Raw genomic sequence first — 16561 nt, 5'->3', positions numbered from 1 at the left:
GGACAGCTAGGGTGTTCAGAGAAACCCTGTCTATAACAACAAACTAACAACAAAAAAAGAGGGGCAGGAAAAAAATCCAAAACGATCATTTAAGACCTCTTGTATCTTTTCTCTCAAACCCTTTTTCTCTGATAAAGCATAAGTGGCAGGGTAAAATGACATCATCTGGGGGCAGTGGCGACTGAGTTCCTGTACAGTGCTTCTCAAGGCTACCGCAGGCCGAACCAGCCTAGGGCTTTGTCAGGGCTTCCCCTTAATAACATTCCTGTGGGCCAGCAAGATGATTCAGAAAGTAAAGGTGCATGTTATGTAAGCCTGGTGACCCAAATTCAATTCCTAGAATCCACATAAAGTTGGAAGTAGAGAAGTAACTCTACAAAGTCACCCTCTGACCTGCACATGTCCTCTGTGGCACATGTAGCACACACACACACACACACACACACACACACATACACACACAAACACACAAAATGATGATGATGAGAAATTTTAAAACTTTAAAAACCACCAGAAAATGCAGCCTCCATGCAATGGTGAAAAGTAAGAAGCAGGAACTAGAGAAACAGCTCCCTCGGTGACCTTTGACCCTCAGCATCTGCACACAAAGTCAGGCGGGTGGTGTGCTCTTATAATGGCAATGGGAAATAGGTGAGGGCAGATGGATCAAAACAGTTTAGCATAATGGGCAAGCTCTGGATCCTAGGAGAAATTCAGGATCAAGAAAGAAGGCGGCCGCACCTGAGGACAATGCCTGAGGTTGTCCTTTCCTTCTCTGGCCTCACATGCACACAGACACATGTATGTGAACCTACATATGCATGTGTGAGTATGTGTATTCACACACCCATACACTATATATATGCAAACACCTCCAACACACATACCACACATGCACCCTCATCACAAACACATGCATGCAAAGTGAGTAGACCCTAAAGGACTTGTAGGAGAATGTCAAGCTTAGCTTTAGGCCAAACAACCCACGTGCCCATTAACAGGAAATGGTAGACAAATCTTGGTAAGTTTATACAAAGGAAGATTACAGCTGTTACAGACAGCAAATCCCTGAGACTCACAGAAGTGTGAACCTCACTGTAATTATGCAGAAAGACGGAAGAAGCATACCAAAACACAAGACAACAACCACAACCATGTGTGTGGTCCTGTTTACATGGAGCTCAAAAGGAACAAACTAGATGAAGCGACTCAGCAGCAGTCACCGTGGATATGGAATCTTCTGGGGCAGGTGCTCAGTACCTTGATTTGCACAGTACTTATGTGGCTGTTTGCATAAGCATTCACAGAGACATGCTCGAAGATGTCAACTTCTGCCCAAAAGTTTAAAATGTAAAAATGTTTTGAAAAGAGGTCGTGTGTGGTAAAGCATGCCTTTGACCCCAGCACTCGGGAGGCAGAGGCAGGCAGATTTCTAAGAGTCTGGACATCCAGGACTACATAAGCCAACAGGAAAAACAAAAGAAGAAAAACATTTAAAAACATTTAAAAGCTGGATGACATGGAGTCTCTCTGACTGGCAGCTGACCACAAAAATGACAGCCAGAGCCCTGTCACTGTCTCTTCGGGGTTCTGTGAGCTACACATCTGGTGATGTTCACACAGGCCCCGGCCCCAGCAGCAGAGCACTTTCCCTTGGATTTGTGTTAAGCAATGCTTGTAAGAGAATGGTCTCTATGCTTTAAAGGTAGTATTAAGCCTCTTTAGACGCCCTCCCTCCAATTATGTTCCCGTCTTCTGCTGGTCAACCAAACTGCCATCTGTGACCCACTTTCAGTGTGTTCCAAACCCCATTAATTATCAGGCTCTGTCAGTGAGCAATCTGGTATATACATACACATTTACACATATACTTTAAAATAGACACTTCTATGCACTTATAATATATAGGTATATAATGTATAATACTTACATATTATATATACTTATGCATACATACAATATACTTATTTATTATATATGCTTTCACAGGTAGTATATATTTATGTATATACTTTATGTGTATGCGTGGATGTTGAATTCACTCACGGAAACCCGTTCTTCTCTTTTAACCATGGATTTCCAGGGAATAAATTTAATTTTCAGGATTGGCACAAAGCCCACTTACTTGGTGAGCCATATCCCTACTGAGGAGTGCGCCGAGCTTTGGGAAGAGGGTGTGAGCATTCTGTGGGGCATTGCACAGCAGTGAATGGGAAGAGTATCAGGACAGGACACTGGGGAACACTTCCTGAGATGAGGCTGGACAGGGTGTTCACCATCCCAGGAAGACACCAAGAAACAACAACCAGAATTTATTCTGGGTCTCTGCTGAGAACATGCCTGGAATTCCACCTGGCCTGTTGGCCACACCTAGTAGGCAGGATTCCAGATCATAGGCTGCCAACAGCTCAGCTCTCTACTTCTACAGCTCACAAAGCAATCTCTGCAGCCAGTGGTGTCAGTCTGGAGTTCCTGGAGTCAAGATGAGCGTGACAGGGCAGGCTCCAAGGCTGAGCTCTGACTTGTAAGCCATCAGGTTCCAGAAGGAGATGGTGACCACGGGCACAGGCACAGAGCACTTGGCTTGGCGCCATCTCTTTAAATCTCGTATCTGGCAGGGAAGCAGTGCTGTCTGGAAGCTGGGCAGGTAAGAATGTGACCTGGTCACACAAGTGTTCAGATAATGAGTACCACCCTTACCTAGTTCATTGCACAAAACCTCTCGACAGCTTCCCCCACCAGCTCAGGGATCTTTTCACAGTGGTCCCCCAGCAGCCTCCAATGAACCTGTTACACCAAAGGTCTCATCTGCCATACGGCAGGAGCTCTACACACATGGGTGGAACCAGGGATCAAAGGATGACCGTGCTTAACCTTAAGGAAATGGTTAGTGGCTAGTGTGGGCATAGCCAGACCCACTTTAGAAAAGGAAGGCTTGTCTTGGTGGCAACAGGACTTTTTAACTTACACTTGAAGTTAAAAACTAGACATTTCATTTAATTGTGAAGAAACTAAAGGGGTTATGCTGCTTTACTTTGGTAGCTCCTCTTCTTAGGCTCATCTCACCCTCGCTGTCCTCCAAAACATGTGTATCCCACTTTGTGAAGCTGAATTTGGTACAACTTTTTCCTCCGTCTCTATTTTAGCTGAGCCTTCATGTGTCTCGGGGACAAGCAGAGGGCCTTCCCAGCTTCCTCCAAGCATTTGCCTTACACTGTTGAGGAAGGAGTTAGGATCACAGGTTTAGTCACTTGAGAACATAGAGGTGAGGGTAGACAAGAGGTACAGCCACGAGTCCTGCTACCAGTCCTGTCTGCTTTCATGCCTCAATGCTTTGAGTACACTGTGCTAATTCTACAGAAAACAGGAAGGGGGGTGCATCAGACATCTCTGTGAGGACATTCTGAGCAGCTCAGTAAGCTGGTATTTGAGGATGAAGCTTTGCATAACAGATAAACATGGTGTTCTATCACAGAGCCCTTGCCCAAAGATACTTTAGCAGCCATGAGTACCTTGTAGGCACGCACAAATCCTTCTGATCTTGTTGGAAGCCGCCTGTGTAGGTGTTAAAAACAAGAGTATTTACACTCACCTCACTGAGCCTCTTAGGCAACAAGGAAAGCTTAACTGCCAGAAATGGAAGCTGGTGTGGAGTTGCACCTCACTGGAGACCGGCACTCACCCAAATGGGGTTCTGTTGAAAGGAGATTGGCTCTAAGCAGTCCTAGGTGTGGGGAAGGCATTGATTTCTGTTTAAGCACAAAGGTAAACATTGTGGGGGTTGGGAGCACAGAGATCATGTATCTTCTTATGGTGTAGGGCTCAAACTTTTTATCCTTGAAAAACACACTTTACATATTGCTGGCAGAGGCAGCCAGCCCCAGTCAAGCTGCCAGGCCTATTTCAGATCTTCATTCTACTTCTGAAAAAAAAAATTGCAAGCTAAGATTTCCAAAGACAGTTCTCTGCATCATGGGAGATAACCAGAGAATCACAAGGAGAGCCGGAGCTGGATTTCAGGGGCTCACTGCCTTCCAGAAAGACAAGCCTAAGGTCCAGCCAGCTCATTTACAAGTATTGTTTGCTGTTCAGAATTCTAATAAGGCTCCTGAGGCCTTTAAGGATTTTATTTTACACGTCATTAACTTACTCCTCAAAGCAGCTGTAGGGCAGAGAGACTTCAAGATGACATTTGGGGAGTGGCAGCCTGAGAGGGTAATCAACCAGAAATAAGTATGAAGAGCCTTTGGTATGATAATGTGAAGTGATTGTGACAAGCACCAGGTCATCAGCCACTTCAGAAACATCTACAGTTCTTCACTGACTAGGTAATTAAAATTTCAGTGACAGGCAAGCCTCAGTCATTAACCATGAAAAATTTCCAGTAAATATTTTAATAAATAGCAGGCCAAGGGCTGCTTAGAGCTCTTTTCCTTTCCAAAGAGAACCCCACCATCTGGGTGAGTGTGCCAGGGCAGTCTCCAGTGAGGTGCAACTCCACACCAGCTTCCATTCTTTAGTTAATTCTTCCCTGGCTGCCTAAGAGGTTCAGTAAGCTGAGTGTGAATACTCTTGTTCTTAACACCTACGCACAAACCAAATCACCCTGAAACTGGTTTCAACAAAATAGATTTTGTTTTTTTATTTCAACCCTAAGAACAAATTTTTACATCTAGAGCTGCATTCCTGATCAGGGAGTCAACATTAAACACATCAGATTTGAATGGATGGTTTTCTTTAGAACCCCGTGTGCTTTACAGTGAGCCCACGTTCCAAAAGCTAGTGAGGGAATGGAGGTAGACTTACTATATGCTCCTGGTGGCCTCCTACTGCTACTGGTGACCTTGGCATGCTGGCAGCCCCACAAGCCCTTATACTAATCCTGAGGATGGAAGGAGGATCTCAGTCCCAAATTCAGATAGTTGAAAGTGTTTAAGAAACTTAGAGAAATGAGTTTTCTTTGTAATTTTACCTGTGGTCACTTACTTCTCACAGTATCCCATGACTACAAATGAGGCTGTATGTGTGAGCTTGTCTAAGGATGTTGTTTTTAAAAGCATCTCCATAAACCGTGGTGTCACACTTGAGAGTCTGAGACAGAAGGATCTTGAATTCTGAGCCAGTCGGGCAAAACAAACAAACAAACAAACAAATGACACTAAAAAACAAACAAAAAACCCACAGAGACTCCTTTAAGCAACAAAAAAAAAGCAAAATGAAACCCTACATTTATTTATTTATTTATTTTACTTATTCTGAATTAAAACTGCTTTCTATATTGCAGTATGAAAAATTAAGAGTGTGTAATATAATAAAATTTTTGATAAGCAATCACACAGAGGAAAAATTATAAAGCACACAGCAGTATAAACCTGATATAAAACAAATGTTAGTGCTTAGGTGAACATTTACCCTGCAATACTTTCTAGCCCTAGAACTTGGATGACTATTTTGAAGGACGATTTTAAAATAAACAAACAGAAACTCGTCCCTAAAGAAGCTTACAGGACACTTTATTGTTTCTGTCCTAAAAAAGCTCAGAGCCAAGGTTTTATAATAACTGCAGAGTGTCACAGGCTCTGCGTGGTGGTTGGTTGAGAAGAACTGTAACACTTCACACCTCATTTGAAAGCTTGTTCCAGGTCATTAGCAGCCGTTTAAGGAGCTGTTTGCTCCCTTTGGGTAGTGGGATTAAGGGAAAATTCTTTTACAGTCTCAGGAACTTTTAAAGAATTCACTGAAGTGTGTAGAAGCATTGATAAACATTCTTGATGGACACTCCACTGTTACTAGTGTACAGTTGGCCTTTTGCCTTTACGTCACTCTACTGCAATGATGGACATCATCAGGCTGACACCCAATCCTGAGCTAGCTGAATGCTCCCTCCCATTCTCCCCGCCCATTCTCACTTTCCCTGCCCCCTCCTACTATCCCCACCCTGAAGAGGCAACAGCTTCTACTCTATCCTAACCTGTCAATCACATCCTTTCTCCTCCTACATTGCTTGATATTCACTGCTTTTCAAAAATGAATTTATAAGTTGGGTAGATGACATTAATCCCAATACTCAGGAGGCTGAGACAAGAGGGCTACAAGTTCTGGGACTGGTAGAGCTGTCTCGAATAAACAAAACAAATTTTAACATTTAAAAAAAAAAAAAAGAATTCATTGGTGTGATGGTCCAAATACAATGGCTCCCAAAGTGCCATAGGGAGTGGCACTATTAGGAGCTGTGGGCTTGTTGGAGTATGTGTGGCTTTATTGGAGGAAGTGTGTCACAGGGGCTGAGCTAGGACTCAGATGCTCATGACAGACCCAGCGTGTCACTCTATGCTACCTGACTATCTCGATGTAGAACTCTCATCTACTTCTCCAGCACCATGTCTACGAATATGCTACAATGTTTCCTGAAATGATGATAATGGACTAAACCTCTGAACTGTAAGCCAGCTCCAATGAAATGTTTCCATACATGAGCTGCTGTGGTCATGACATCTCTTCTCAGCAATAGAACACTAACTGGGGATGAGGAGACTTCCTTGCAAAGTGTTTGGCTAAGCCAGTAGGAGAATCTTACTTCAATTCCTTGAAGCCACCTTGGTGACATCTACTTGCAATCCCAGCGCCAAGGAGGCCACTGCTTAGCCACAAAGCCACACATAGCTACAAGTAAATCAGGGAAGTACATAGTGACCACTGAGCTCTAATCTATCTTGCTGATGTTCTAACACCAAGCCAGGCCATGAGGTTAGTCTTAAATGGATGTATGCAAGTCTTAGGCACTCCCATGAAATTACAAAAGCAAGTAACATTATAAAAAAAGGGGGCCAAAGAAACTTCCTTAACTTACAAATTAGTCCTATTTCCTGAACTCAAGGTCCTATTCCAGGCCACCTCCACCAAACCCCCATTACTTAGGACCAAATCATGGGTCACTTATTCTCAGATACCCAAGTTTCCAAAGTGAAATTCTAGCATTTGTTAAAGTTTTCATTACCAGTGTTGTTCATTACCCTTCTATCCACATTTCTTGATGGTGTTTCTTTAGCCTGGAAAACTGCAGCACTACATTTAGTGAGTTGTTTCTAGGCACAGTTGGAGGAAGTCATCTGTGTTTATTCAGATGGTTTATTCAGGTATGGTTTATTCAGAACATACTCTGTAGTCATCCCAAATTACTTAGCCCCAGACTTACCCATGTCTGGCACACATCTTTGTTGTTTTTAATTTTAAGGTGTGTCAGTTTAGTTAAGCTGATTCACACCTCCCAGAATTCCTGCTGGCTCTCAATCTTGGTATTCTTTAGAGAACAGGGTAGGGAGAGTTGGAATGCAGCAGTCAAACAGTCCTTAGTGGGCTGTGCAGGTCACTGTAGGAAGCCGGCCCCTGCAGTAGCTCACGTGGGTTGCTGCTGATCTGCTAGTTTCTCTGGTGATGTGGATGGCTGATGTCAGATTGCCTTTACCTTCCCTGCATCCTGAGCTCAGGATGTGTAGCTCTGCAAAGAAGGGCAGCTGCAGTTCTGAGGGAACTGGGGGAAGTACTGAAACTAAGTCTGAGCTAAGGTGTCTAGCTAGGTTCTCATGGGCTCCAGTTTGACATCACAGAGTCCTGTCTACTTCATAATTCCCTGCATCATATTCAGCTTTGATCTCAGACTGCTGGGCCTACTGGTCTACCAGGACTTTGGATTTGTGGCTCAAGGCAGAGACACTCTTCCACTGGTTTCCCACTGTCTTAGTTAGGGTTTCATTGCTGTGAAGAGACACCATGACTAAGACAACTTTTATAAAAGCAAAAATTTAATTGGGGCTGCCTTATAGTTCCAGAGGTTTAGTCCACTACTGTCAGGGTGGGAACATGACAGCGTGCAGGCAGACATGGTGCTGGAAAAGGAGCTGAGTGTTCTACACATTGATCCAAAGGCAACCAGAAGGAAACTGTGTTACGAAGACATACAGGAGGATGGTCTGGATCACACTGGTCAGACTTGAGTATATATATATAACCTCAAACTTCTGCCTCCACAGTGATACACTTCCTCATACAAGGCTACACCTCCAATAAGGCCACCCCTCCTGACAGTGTCACTTCCCACAGGGCAAGCATATTCAAACCACTACACCCACCATGGCTTCAGACCTAATCTTGTAAGTAAACGCCATTTCCCATACCACTCCTATGTCCTCCTGAACAATCTCTGAGGCACATGCTCTCACCTCTGTTCTTTTCCCTCTGCCAACATGCTTCTCTTCAATAATTGCCTGACCAAACACCCTGGTTTTCTCTTCAAGTGTTCACCTTTTCAAAGACTGACAAACCAAATATCTGAACTCCAAACTACTTGGTTCCAGACATTCTATGTAAGGGATGCTCCACTTCTTCGGTGGGTCCCATGCAGGCACCCGTGCACAGCATCGTAGTCAGCAGCTATGTGTTCATGACGACAGTGGCTCCACCATGTTCAGAAGACGCTGTTTCTCCCTGGTCCTCCCTGACTTCTGGCTCTTAAATTTTTACCACCCTCTTCAGAGATGAGTCCCTGTGGGAGAGGGGATGCAGACATCCCATCTGTGGCTGAGCACTGTGCTGACACTCATTCTCTGTGCTTTGATCAGTTTCGAGTTTCTGTATTATCCATTGTCCACCACACAAAGAAACTTCTGTGATGAAGCATGAGCGGTGAACTAATCTATGGGTAGAGAGAGACAATGTTAGAAGGAAGTGTTGATATTATGCTTAGTAAAGTAAGAGTAGTAGGTTCACCCAGGGGTCTTTGAACTCCCCAACCCTGCACCTTTGAAGGCGTGAGTTTCCTCCTGCGGATTGGTCCTTGGATCCAACCAGAAAACAGTAGTTTTAGCTGTATAACATTCAACACCAGTGCACCCATGGGCATATGTGGCCATGCCTGTCATTGTAGCTGACAGAGCTCACAGCTGGGTGAGACTGTTGGTGACATTTCCCTCACAGCAGCTTTTATATAATGTTGTCTGGTACTATGAAATTCTGTTAGCAGGGAGTGAGCTTCCAGATCAGTACCAACTTGATTTCTCCCTGTTCTATAACCAAAGTTTGTGGTGTCTTCAGCGGAGGGGCTTACCATCAAGTTCTGGTGAGCAACCAAGAGCAATGGAAATAGTCTGTGTTGTTTTGGGGTCTCCAGGATACCTCTGACCAACAAATCAAGAATAGGCATTTCATATTGGCAATCCAGGGCTTCATGGAGGAGCATTAGTTCCTGTGTGTGGGAACTTCTCTTCAACCCTTTATCTGAACAGTAGTCCCATTCCTCCCCCCCCCCCCCACAGAGCATCCACAGATTTCCATAGTGCCTGCACCTGCGAACAGACCCATCAGAAGCATTCAGGGGTCCTCCTCTCTACTTCCACACCAACAGGTTGTCATCGGTTGTCTCAACCACATCGGTTCTGACTAGAGAGAGATGTATTGACAAAGCAGTTTTGAATTTGCATCTCAATGATAGATAAAGATGCCAGATATTTCCCCAAATATTTTTTTGGCCATTTGTATGTCTTCCTTTGAGATGTTTGTTCAGTTTGTCAGCTCATTCAGATTGGATGGTTTGCTTTGTGGGGCAGTATTTATTTTTTTGGAGTTCTTTATAAGACGTAGAAATGAATCTCACCAGATGTTCAGCTGGCACAGATTTTCTTCCTTGCTGTAAACTGTCTCATTGCCCTTCTGACTGTTGCCAGGGCCGTGCAGAAGGTCTTAACTTCATACAATCGAGTTGGTTAGCTCTTGCTGCTGCTTCCGTGTAAAATGTCCTTCCCTCTGCATAGAGTTTGAATCACTTTACCTGTGTTTTCAGCATTTCTAGTCTTATAAGATCAAGGATCCATTTTACACTGAGTTCTGTGTAAGGTAGAAGATACAGATTTTCTTCCATCCAGTTTTTCCCACACGATCTGTTAGAGGCCTTTCTCCAAATTAGGTTTTTACAAATTTTATGTTTGTAAATTATTTGTAGTTGTTGCTGTGTTTGTGAGTCCTCCATTTGATTCCACTGGTGTACACATCTGTTTTTATGCCAGTATCATACTTGTTTGTTGCTATGCCTTTGCAGTATAATTTAACATCATGTGTTGTTATGACTGTAAGATTTCTTTGTCTACTTAGAATCTTTTGTGCTTCCATAAAAATTGTGGGGCTTCCCCCATTTTTGTGAAGTGCTTCATTGGAATTTCCAGGGGAACTGCATTAAATCTGCAGATTGCATTAGATAACACAACCATTTTCACAGTTAATTCTGCCTGGCCATGAACGTGGAAGGTCATTTCATCTTCTTCTGTTTCAAGACTCTCCAGTGTCTTAAAATTTTCATTGTAGAGTTGGTTTACTTCCTTGATTAGACTTATTAGACTTTTAAAAAAGCTAGTATAAATGATTCTTTTTCATCATCTATTTTCTGGCAAGTTCATTCTTGGTATATAGAAAAGCTACTGAGTTTTGTACATTGAGTTTTATGTCTTGCTACTTTCTCGAAGGTGTTTAACAGGCCTAAGAGGTTTTTTATAGAGCCTCTAGGGTCTTTAAAGTATAGAATTATGTTGTTTGCAAATAGGGATGACTTGATTTCTTCCTTTCTTATTTATACCTCTTTTCTTTCTCTCTCTTACTACTCTAGATAATGCTTCAAATACTTGTAAATAAACTAAATAAGCGTGTCTCATTTCTGCACAGAGAAAATGCTTTCAGTTTCCTCTTATTAGGCAAACTGTCGGCTATAGCTTTGCCTATATGTGCTTATAATTTTGAGATATCATCTTTCTATTCCTTCCCGGTTTGTTCAGGCTTCTCTTAAATGTCAGTCAGATCTCTCCTGAAACTATAGAGATGACCGTGTGATTTCTGCCCTCGAGTCTATTTCTGGGCTGTATTACACTTATTGATTTACATATGCTGAACCATCTGTTCTTCTCTGGAATGAAAACTTCTTGGCTATGGCATATGATTTTCTTAATGCCTTCTTGAATTCAGTTTTCAAGAGTATTATCAAGATTTTTTTGTATCTGTGTTCATCAAGGAAACTGATTAATAATAGTTTTATCTGTTATGTTTTCTCAGGTTTTGGTATCAAGGGAATACTGACTTTGTACAGTGAGTGGCTACGTCCTTCCCTTTCTACTTTATTTAACAGTTTGAGGAGCTTATTTTAAAGGTTTGATGGCATTTGACAAGTACTCTATCAAGGCCTGGGTTATTCTTGGTTGAGAGACTTTTTGTTCCTGTTTCAGTCTTGTTACTTGTTAAAGGATCCACTGAAGCTGTAAATGTACTGGTTTAATTTTGGTAGGTTATATGTATCTAGGCATTTATCCATTTCTTCTAAATTTTCTACGTTTTTGAAATATGTTTTCAAAATACTCCCTAGTGATCCTCTAGATTTTTTTTTTCTGGAATCTCCTTCAATCTTTTTTTTTCCTTATGAAATTTTATTAGTTTGGACGTCTCTTTTTTTTCATTAGAGGTTTGTTGGTTTTATTTCTTTTTTCAAATGACTTTTACTTTGATTCCATGTGTCATTTTCTTAGTGTCCATTTAATGATTTTCTGCCATGATTTAAATTTTGTAAAATGTTATTATTTTATGTGTATGGATGTTTTGTCTAGATTTGTATCTGTGTACCAAGTGTATGCCTGATGCTTGCAGAGACTAGAAGACCAGAGTTAGATGACCATGTGGATACTAGGACTCACATTTGGGTTCTCTGGAAGAGCAACTGGTACCCTTAACCACTGAGCCATCTCCCCAGCCTCTCTGCTCTGAATATTGCTGCTTGTTTTTGTGTTTAAGACCTTGAGGTATATCATTAGGGTACTCAAATCATCTACTACCACTGTATCAGGACCCACATGACCTTTTATGCATTCAATGTTTGTTTTATGAAATCAGGAGCCCCACCATTTTGTGTATATTACAATCGCTAGTGTATATAATAGTATCACTGTTGTTACATTTTCCTCACAGATTGCTATAACATATCTGCTAAGTGTCCTTCTTGGGGTTGAGACTATGGGACAGGTGCTCAATGTCTGTCAGAACTGTCTGTAGTAGTTGCTTCTCTTTGTGTATCAGAATACCCTCTGGCCACACCTAGCTTTGTGGTCTGTGGGTTAAGCGGTTATCCCACTGTGATGGTTTAAGTAAGAATGACCCTCAAAGCCTCAAATATTTGAATGTTAGTCATCAGGGAGTGGCACTACTTGAGAAGGATTAGAAGGTATGGCCTTGTTGAAGTAGGTATAGTCTTATGATTGAAGTATGTCATTCAGGGTGAGCTTTGAGGTTTCATAAGCCCAAGCCAGGCCCATTGGTTCTCTCTTCCCGTTGCCTGTGGGTCAGGGCATAGCTCCCAGCTATTTCTCCAGGACCATGTCTGCCTGCATACCACTATACTCCCCGCTATGATAACAGGCCAAACCTCTGAAACTATAAGCAAGCCCACAATTAAATGCTTTCTTTTATAAGAGTTGCCAGGGTCATGGTGCCTCTTCACAGCAGGTGAGCAGCGATCAAGACACTCACCTTCATGAGACTCCCCAGATCATACATGTAGCTAATGTGCCATATGGAAGGAAGTGTCTTCCTAGTGCACTGGACATGGGGAAGCAACCACAGCACTAGAATCTGTGTAGGTATAAGACCTGCCTCTGTAATTTCCAAAGTCTCCTGAGTACTGAACCCTGGCTACAGAGATGCAGTTGTGGTGACTCATTCCAGTGGAGCCTCAGCTCAGACTCCATAGTGAATTGATGCTCCATTTATTCCACCCACTGACCTCAGGCTTGGGGCTGTCAGACTCCAGTTATTTCCTGCTGAGTCTACTACCTTTCCCTGTGCTCATCATTGCCTAGACGGAGCTTCCTACTGCTTACATTTTCCAGCTTCTCAGATCCTGCAGCCCCCACCCGACCCCTGCACAACAGCCCTATGCCTCTCAGCCTGAGGCTCTGGTACACTAACTTTAGCTTCCCTGACTTGTGGTTCTTCCTCATATCTGGTCCACAGGGTAGCTTTTAGCTCCTTTTACACAGGTTTTTCTTTTTAAATGGTGCCTGGCCAATGTTCTCTGAGTGATGTGGAGGGTTAATATGAGATTCTTCACTCTTGGCTGAGGGAATTACGATCTCGCCAACATCTGCATCTTATGGAGGCTTTGCTTCCTCTCCCCCCGCTAGGGAGCTGCACAGTTGGGCTGGTTAGCTTGGCTTACGTTTTAGTGGTTAGTATAGTTCTGCAACTCAGCTCTTCTATTAGTGAGTTTCAATTTCTAAAGCTCTTCCTTTCTTTCTCCCCTTGGGGTACTTGATTCTTTTTCTCTCATTCTGACTTCTTTGTCGATAATACAGTTGCAGCTTCTAGTCCACAACCTTTCTTGGAGTCTCTTACAATAACTGTTTGTGTAGTTTTAGTCTACTTATCTTCCATTCCACTATCTCTCTAAGCTACTTGTGGTGGTCAAAGCTCATCTTGGGTCTCCTGGACCTGGACACTTATTATCTACTACTAATAATAGCATAGTTTCTACTTTTGGATAGTTTTTTTTTTTTCTTGTCCTGTTGTGTTGGCTACAATCCCTAGTACATTTTTCTTAAAAACATTTTCGGTATTGTGATCTAAGCAAGCTCCAGGCCCAGTCATTACTTGTTTTGAGATGGAGCCTCTCTATAGCCTACTGGTTTTGGACTTCAGATTGTCTCATCTCTACATTGCACACATCAGGATTACACATGCCCACCATGTCTACCAACGTAAATATCCCACTTCTCTTGCCCTCTTGCTCATGACTACATTTTCTTCCTACACACTCGCAGGTGATGAGTTTGCTAATTTTCAGAACACAGACACAAAGAGCAACTTGTTTAAAAGTTATGTTTTAGGCAGGGCCGGGAGCTGGCTCACTGGGCATGAGGATCTTGGTTCAATCCCCAATATGGATGTGAAAACTGGGTGCAGGAGAGTACAGTTGCCATGCCAACATGAGGGAAGCAGAGCTGGATCTTTGGGGCTCACTGTCTGCCTAAAACAATCAGTGAGCTTCAGTTTCAGTGTGGAAAGCGCACGAGTCATAAACTATCTGGCATCCGAATTCATTCACACACATGAGCACAGAAACTGTTATCTCCTAATGCAATAGACTGTGTGCTTTCACCAAGACAGTCTTTCCTTCCCTCAGGTACTGGATGCCTGCCTTTCCCAGGTCTCTGGCCCTGCAATATCTGTCCTTTCTTCTCCTTATCAGCAAGCTTTTCTAATTCTAAAGGAACCTATATGTTGTTTTCAGCTTAAAAAATGAAAACCCTCTATTCAAGTTCCATTTCCCTTCAGAGCTCCCTTTCATCCTCTCAACCTGGTACTCCCCGGTAAGATTCTAATTAGGCCAGACCCTAAAATTCTATTGAAATTGTCCTTGCTAAGGATAATAGCGAATGCAAAGGTTCTCATCCCTAATCCTATTAACACTGTCTCAGCAGTGTAGAGGGTATTCATGTCTCTCTAGACTTCATTTATAATTTTCAACACAGTAAGGCATTTGGCAAATACGATACAAATAAGTGCTAAGTCACCAGAGGATCTTTCTGTTATTGGCAATAAAGAAGCCTTCTTTGCTAATTTAAAACTTTAGTGTGCTAGATGGTATATGGTGTGGGGGATGGGCATGTTAAATATAACAGAACTGAAGCAGCAGCTGTTGGTCTGCAAAGGAGGCCAATGCAGTTACCTTCGTTACTATGAACGGGCTCAGGGCCTAGAGGTGGGAGGGCCTACAGAAGGCATGGAGAGATGGCTCAGAGGATGAAAGACACACAGGGCACGAGAGGAATGGGAGTGGGGCAGGGTTAGGAGCCTCTTCAAAGCCTCTCTCCCTGCAGCCCCACCAAGGAATCTCTGACCAATCCCCCAAAGGAAAGGTAGCAAGCAGAAAGGCCCACATCCAGTGTGGTTGCTTAAGCACAGGATGTTTGGCAGACAGGATGGAGGAGCCAGGTGGTCCCATAATTTCAAGCCTTCAACTCACTGCACAGTTGGCTTCTTGACTCTGTCCAGAGAGCTGCAGAAACGTGTTGTCCTGCCCAGGATGTGGTATCCGGCCTACATGTGCAGGCTAAATGGGGCTGGACTGGGAGTCTAGGTGTGCTTCTGCATTGGAAATGAGATTGTACCACTGCACCTAGCGTAAGGACTTGTGAATGTTCATAAACTGTTATCAGCCCAAAGCGCCAAGCAGCCTATTTACCAACAAAGGAATACATATGAAAGTTGTGATAATTCACACACACAACACTCAGTTGCTGGAGTGGGTAAGTCAGGAGTAGAGGCCACTCTGGGCAGCAACTGATACTGGTTCACTTTCTAGATATGGTGAGCTTCACTAGATGCATTTCAATATTAAAATTGTATACCTCAGACATGTGTAATTTATCATGTGTCAACTATGCCTAAACAAAACCAGCTTAAAGAATCTAACCACACTCTTTGTATTTCAACAAGCTATCAAGCTTTGGTTCTAATGCCATTGTTTTTCCTTCAGTTTTTCAAGACAGGGTTTCTCCTTGTAGCCCTGGCTGTCCTGGAACTCACTCTGCAGACCAGGCCTCAAACTTCTGCCTCTGGCTCCTAAGTGCTGGGATTAAAGGCATGTGCCTACCACTGCCCAGCTCTAACTGCTACTCTTAACCAAGCAAAGCCAAACAAGTGGCAACGCAAGAGATCCATATGACCATTCTGACCATGATCAATTTAATTCAACCAGTACTTCTCTCTGAAGAATCAACTCTACAAAGAAACAACTGATCTGACCACAGTGTATGTTACCACAACAGTGCAAATCTGTGGCTACAAGTGACGCACCGAAGCAGTTACCAGTATGTCAGGTAAATAAATATTTTCTACTTCTAAAATAGGTTTTCTTGATGATCACTTTATAATTAGAGAATAATTAGAAAGTTATTTCCAAGCATAATGATAAAACTATCAACATTTATAGATGATACACTTTAAACACTAGGATAATTTACATACTAAAAATTCAAGGCTTGAAAAACTGCCAACTTCTATAATTATCAGTAGGTAAAAAAATCTGTCAGTGTTGTTTATATTTAACAGCAATAAACAATTACACCTCAATTCAAAATATAATCTACTTCAAAATATAATCTAATGTAACTGTGTAAATAGCATAAAAACTCTTGAGGCTAAATATAATCTTAAATCTTTATGTAGAAAATTACAAAACTTTATTGGAAAGCATAAAATATAAATGCAAAAATATACCATGTTTATAAATACAAAACTGTAGCATTATAAATTTGACAATTCTTCACAAATTAATTGATGTATAAATTCAATGCAATTTTTCGCAAGTGAAATAAATCTCACAAAGGGTCTTTAGGAACTTGACAAGAGGATTCTAAATTATACAAGAGTATATGGCTTTACCATAGCCAAAAAAAAAAAATTGCAGAAAACTAAAGCCCAAGAGGAAGATAGTTCCATGCCACTGAAATGAACAAGTTCATATAACAAAATCCAG

This window comes from Micromys minutus (assembly GCF_963924665.1).
Source record: "Micromys minutus genome assembly, chromosome: 1".
In the NCBI taxonomy this organism is placed as follows: domain Eukaryota; kingdom Metazoa; phylum Chordata; class Mammalia; order Rodentia; family Muridae; genus Micromys; species Micromys minutus.
This window is presented reverse-complemented; position numbering follows the sequence as displayed.